We start from the raw sequence: 6836 nt of genomic DNA, 5'->3' as shown, positions 1-6836 counted from the left end.
TCTCCCGTGCAACAAGTCCTCCTTTCATGCAAAATCTTAAGGTCCTAGGTGATGTCAAAGCCATCAAATCCGGCTAAAGAGTGAATAATCGACAACTACAACTTCAATTGTACTACTTCTTACTGGCTATTACTTCAACTTAGAAGCTTATTCTTGTTGTACTATGGTGCTTTTAGTGTTTCCGCATACCGCAGCATGCGACATAGCTTTGCAGACGATAAGTGTAACCGTTTCAGAGAGAAGAGCGGCCAATGTGACGATCTGGCTTTAAGTCGATTCGATAACAAATGACGAAAACGTACGGATTTCCCAGGTTTTTACTACATATGAACACATTTCACATTCTCCCGTGCAACGCGGCTGCTAGTCCTCCTTTCATGCAAAATCTTAAGGTCCTAGGTCATGTCCAAGCCACCAAAGCCGGAAAAAAACTGAATAATCGACAACTAAGACTTGAATTGTTCTACTTCTTACTGGCTATTGCTTCAACTTAGAATTTTCTTCTGTGTTCTACTATGGTGCTTTTAGTGTCTCCGCATACCGCCGCACGCGACATAGCTTTGCAGACGATAAATGTAACCGTCTCAGAGAGAAAAGCGGCCAATGTGACGATCTGGCTTTAAGTCGCTTCGATAACAAATGACGAAAACGGACGGATTTCTGACGTTTTTACTACTTATGAACACTATTCACATTCTCCCGTGCAACGCGGCTGCAGGTCCTCCTTTCATGCAAAATCTTAAGGTCCTAGGTGATGTCCAAGCCAACAAAGCCGGCTAAAAAGTGAATAATCGACAACTAAAACTTGAATTGTACTACTTCTTACTGGCTATTACTTCAACTTAGAAGCTTCTTCTGTGTTCTACTATGGTGTCTTTAGTGTTTCGGCATACCTCAGCACGCGACATAGCTTTGCAGACGATAAATGAAACCTTTTTAGAAAGAAGAACAGCCAATGTGACGATCTGGCTTTAAGTCGATTCGATAACAAAAGACGAAAACGGACGGATTTCTCAGGTTTTTACTACATATGAACACTTTTCACATTCTCCCGTGCAACGCGGCTGCAAGTCCTCCTTTCATGCAAAATCTTAAGGTGCTAGGTCATGTCCAAGCCACCAAAGCCGGCTAAAAAGTGAATAATCGACAACTAAAACTTGAATTGTACTACTTCTTACTGGCTATTACTTCAACTTAGAAGCTTCTTCTGTGTTCTACTATGGTGCTTTTAGTGTTTCCGCATACCGCAGCACGCGACATAGCTTTGCAGACGATAAATGTAACCGTTTCAGAGAGAAGAGCGGCCAATGTGACGATCTGGCTTTAAGTCGATTCGTTAACAAATGACGAAAACGGACGTATTTCTCAGGTTTTTACTGCATATGAACACTTTTCACATATTCCCGTGCAAAGCAGCTGCTAGTCCTCCTTTCATGCAAAATCTTAAGGTCCTAGGTCATGTCCAAGCCACCAAAGCCGGCTAAAAAGTGAATAATCGGCAACTAAAATTGAATTGTACTACTTCTTACTGGCTATTATTTCAACTTAGAAGCTTATTCTGTGTTCTACTATGGTGCTCTTAGTGTCACCGCATACCGCAGCTCGCGACATAGCTTTGCAGACGATAAATGTAACCCTATCAGAGAGAAAAGCAGCCAATGTGACGATCTGGCTTTAAGTCGATTCGATAACAAATGACGAAAACGGACGGATTTCTCAGGTTTTTACTACATATGAACACATTTCACATTCTCCCGTGCAACGCGGCTGCTAGTCCTCCTTTCATGCAAAATCTTATGGTCCCAGGTCATGTCCAAGCCACCAAAGCCGGCTAATAAGTGAATAATCGACAACTAAAACTTGAATTGTACTACTCCCTACTGGCTATTACTTCAACTTAGAAGCTTCTTCTGTGTTCTACTATGGTGCATTTAGTGTTTCGGCATACCGCAGCACGCGACATAGCTTTGCAGACGATAAATGTAACCGTTTCAGTAAGAAGAACTTCCAATGTGACGATCTGGCTTTAAGTCGATTCGATAACAAATTACGAAAACGAACGGATTTCTCAGGTTTTTACTACATATGAACACATTTCACATTCTCCCGTGCAACGCGGCTGCTAGTCCTCCTTTCATGCAAAATCTTAAGGTCCTAGGTCATGTCCAAGCCACCAAAGCCGGCTAAAATGTGAATAATCGACAACTAAAACTTGAATTGTACTACTTCCCACTGGCTATTACTTCAGCTTAGAAGCTTCTTCTGTGTTCTACTATGGTGCTTTTAGTGTCTCCGCATACGCAGCACGCGACATAGCTTTGCAGACGATAAATGAAACCCTTTCAGAGAGAAAAGCAGCCAATGTGACGATCTGGCTTTAAGTCGATTCGATAACAAATGACGAAAACGGACGGATTTCTCAGGTTTGTACTACATATGAACACTTTTCACATTCTCCCGTGCAACGCGGCTGCTAGTCCTCCTTTCATGCAAAATTTTAAAGTCCTAGGTCATGTCCAAGCCTTCAAAGCCGGCTAAAAAGTAAATAATCGACAACTAGAACTTTAATTGTACTACTTCTTACTGGCTATTACTTCAACTTAGAAGTTTCTTCTTGTTGTACTATGGTGTTTTTAGTGTTTCGGCATACCGCAGCAGGCGACATAGCTTTGCAGACGATAAATGTAACCGTTTCAAAGAGAAGAACGGCCAATGTGACGATGTGGCTTTAAGTCGATTCGATAACAAATGACGAAAACGTACGGATTTCTCAGGTTTTTACTACATATGAAAACATTTCACATCCTCCCGTGCAACGCGGCTGCAAGTCCTCCTTTCATGCAAAATCTTAAGGTGCTAGGTCATGTCCAAGCCACCAAAGCCGGCTAAAAAGTGAATAATCGACAACTAAAACTTGAATTGTACTACTTCTTACTGGCTATTACTTCAACTTAGAAGCTTCATCTGTGTTCTACTATGGTGCTTTTAGTGTTTCCGCATACCGCAGCACGCGACATAGCTTTGCAGACGATAAATGTAACCGTTTCAGAGAGAAGAGCGGCCAATGTGACGATCTGGCTTTAAGTCGATTCGTTAACAAATGACGAAAACGGACGTATTTCTCAGGTTTTTACTGCATATGAACACTTTTCACATATTCCCGTGCAAAGCAGCTGCTAGTCCTCCTTTCATGCAAAATCTTAAGGTCCTAGGTCATGTCCAAGCCACCAAAGCCGGCTAAAAAGTGAATAATCGGCAACTAAAATTGAATTGTACTACTTCTTACTGGCTATTACTTCAACTTAGAAGCTTATTCTGTGTTCTACTATGGTGCTCTTAGTGTCTCCGCGTACCGCAGCTCGCGACATAGCTTTGCAGACGATAAATGTAACCCTTTCAGAGAGAAAAGCAGCCAATGTGACGATCTGGCTTTAAGTCGATTCGATAACAAATGACGAAAACGGACGGATTTCTCAAATTTGTACTACATATGAACACGTTTCACATTCTCCCGTGCAACGCGGCTGCTAGTCCTCCTTTCATGCAAAATCTTAAGGTCCTAGGTCTTGTCCAAGCCTTCAAAGCCGGCTAAAAAGTAAATAATCGACAACTAAAACTTCAATTGTACTACTTCTTACTGGCTATTACTTCAACTTAGAAGTTTCTTCTTGTTGTACTATGGTGTTTTTAATGTTTCGGCATACCGCAGCACGCGACATAGCTTTGCAGACGATAAGTGTAACCGTTTCAGAGACAAGAGCGGCCAATGTGACGATCTGGTTTTAAGTCGATTCGATAACAAATGACGAAAACGTACGGATTTCTCAGGTTTTTACTACATATGAACACATTTCACATTCTCCCGTGCAACGCGGCTGCTAGTCCTCCTTTCATGCAAAATCTTATGGTCCCAGGTCATGTCCAAGCCACCAAAGCCGGCTAATAAGTGAATAATCGACAACTAAAACTTGAATTGTACTACTCCCTACTGGCTATTACTTCAACTTAGAAGCTTCTTCTGTGTTCTACTATGGTGCATTTAGTGTTTCGGCATACCGCAGCACGCGACATAGCTTTGCAGACGATAAATGTAACCGTTTCAGTAAGAAGAACTTCCAATGTGACGATCTGGCTTTAAGTCGCTTCGATAACAAAAGACGAAAACGGACGGATTTCTCAGGTTTTTACTACATATGAACACTATTCACATTCTCCCGTGCAATGCGGCTACAAGTCCTCCTTTCATGCAAAATCTTAAGGTCCTAGGTGATGTCAAAGCCATCAAATCCGGCTAAAGAGTGAATAATCGACAACTAAAACTTCAATGTACTACTTCTTACTGGCTATTAATTCAACTTAGAAGCATCTTCTTGTTGTACTAAGGTGCATTTAGTGTTTCCGCATACCGGAGCACGCGACATAGCTTTGCAGACGATAAGTGTAACCGTTTCAGAGAGAAGAGCGGCCAATGTGACGATCTGGCTTTAAGTCGATTCGATAACAAATTACGAAAACGGACGGATTTCTCAGGTTTGTACTACATATGAACACTTTTCACATTCTCCCGTGCAACGCGGCTGCTAGTCCTCCTTTCATGCAAAATCGTAAGGTCCTAGGTCATGTCCAAGCCTTCGAAGCCGGCTAAAAAGTAAATAATCGACAACTAAAACTTCAATTGTACTACTTCTTACTGGCTATTACTTCAACTTAGAAGTTTCTTCTTGTTGTACAAGGGTGTTTTTAGTGTTTCGGCATACCGCAGCACGCGACATAGCTTTGCAGACGATAAGTGTAACCGTTTCAGAGACAAGAGCGGCCAATGTGACGATCTGGCTATAAGTCGATTCGATAACAAATGACGAAAACGTACGGATTTCTCAGATTTTTACTACATATGAACACATTTCACATTCTCCCGTGCAATTCGGCTGCTAGTCCTCCTTTCATGCAAAATCTTATGGTCCCGGTCATGTCCAAGCCACCAAAGCCGGCTAAAAAGTGAATAATCGACAACTAAAACTTGAATTGTACTACTTCCTACTGGCGATTACTTCAACTTAGAAACTTCTTCTGTGTTCTACTATGGTGCATTTAGTGTTTCGTTATACCGCAGCACGCGACATAGCTTTGTAGACGATAAATGTAACCGTTTCAGTAAGAAGAACGGCCAATGTGACGATCTGGCTTTTAGTCGCTTCGATAACAAAAGACGAAAACGGACTAATTTCTCAGGTATTTACTACATATGAACACTATTCACATTCTCCCGTGCAACAAGTCCTCCTTTCATGCAAAATCTTAAGGTCCTAGGTGATGTCAAAGCCATCAAATCCGGCTAAAGAGTGAATAATCGACAACTACAACTTCAATTGTACTACTTCTTACTGGCTATTACTTCAACTTAGAAGCTTATTCTTGTTGTACTATGGTGCTTTTAGTGTTTCCGCATACCGCAGCATGCGACATAGCTTTGCAGACGATAAGTGTAACCGTTTCAGAGAGAAGAGCGGCCAATGTGACGATCTGGCTTTAAGTCGATTCGATAACAAATGACGAAAACGTACGGATTTCCCAGGTTTTTACTACATATGAACACATTTCACATTCTCCCGTGCAACGCGGCTGCTAGTCCTCCTTTCATGCAAAATCTTAAGGTCCTAGGTCATGTCCAAGCCACCAAAGCCGGAAAAAAACTGAATAATCGACAACTAAGACTTGAATTGTTCTACTTCTTACTGGCTATTGCTTCAACTTAGAATTTTCTTCTGTGTTCTACTATGGTGCTTTTAGTGTCTCCGCATACCGCCGCACGCGACATAGCTTTGCAGACGATAAATGTAACCGTCTCAGAGAGAAAAGCGGCCAATGTGACGATCTGGCTTTAAGTCGCTTCGATAACAAATGACGAAAACGGACGGATTTCTGACGTTTTTACTACTTATGAACACTATTCACATTCTCCCGTGCAACGCGGCTGCAGGTCCTCCTTTCATGCAAAATCTTAAGGTCCTAGGTGATGTCCAAGCCAACAAAGCCGGCTAAAAAGTGAATAATCGACAACTAAAACTTGAATTGTACTACTTCTTACTGGCTATTACTTCAACTTAGAAGCTTCTTCTGTGTTCTACTATGGTGCTTTTAGTGTTTCGGCATACCTCAGCACGCGACATAGCTTTGCAGACGATAAATGAAACCTTTTTAGAAAGAAGAACAGCCAATGTGACGATCTGGCTTTAAGTCGATTCGATAACAAAAGACGAAAACGGACGGATTTCTCAGGTTTTTACTACATTTGAACACTTTTCACATTCTCCCGTGCAACGCGGCTGCAAGTCCTCCTTTCATGCAAAATCTTAAGGTGCTAGGTCATGTCCAAGCCACCAAAGCCGGCTAAAAAGTGAATAATCGACAACTAAAACTTGAATTGTACTACTTCTTACTGGCTATTACTTCAACTTAGAAGCTTCTTCTGTGTTCTACTATGGTGCTTTTAGTGTTTCCGCATACCGCAGCACGCGACATAGCTTTGCAGACGATAAATGTAACCGTTTCAGAGAGAAGAGCGGCCAATGTGACGATCTGGCTTTAAGTCGATTCGTTAACAAATGACGAAAACGGACGTATTTCTCAGGTTTTTACTGCATATGAACACTTTTCACATATTCCCGTGCAAAGCAGCTGCTAGTCCTCCTTTCATGCAAAATCTTAAGGTCCTAGGTCATGTCCAAGCCACCAAAGCCGGCTAAAAAGTGAATAATCGGCAACTAAAATTGAATTGTACTACTTCTTACTGGCTATTATTTCAACTTAGAAGCTTATTCTGTGTTCTACTATGG

Source organism: Schistocerca gregaria, unplaced genomic scaffold (genome assembly GCF_023897955.1).
Source record: "Schistocerca gregaria isolate iqSchGreg1 unplaced genomic scaffold, iqSchGreg1.2 ptg000405l, whole genome shotgun sequence".
NCBI lineage: Eukaryota > Metazoa > Arthropoda > Insecta > Orthoptera > Acrididae > Schistocerca > Schistocerca gregaria.
The sequence above is the reverse complement of the archived record's forward strand: the minus strand, read 5'-3'. Positions refer to the sequence as shown.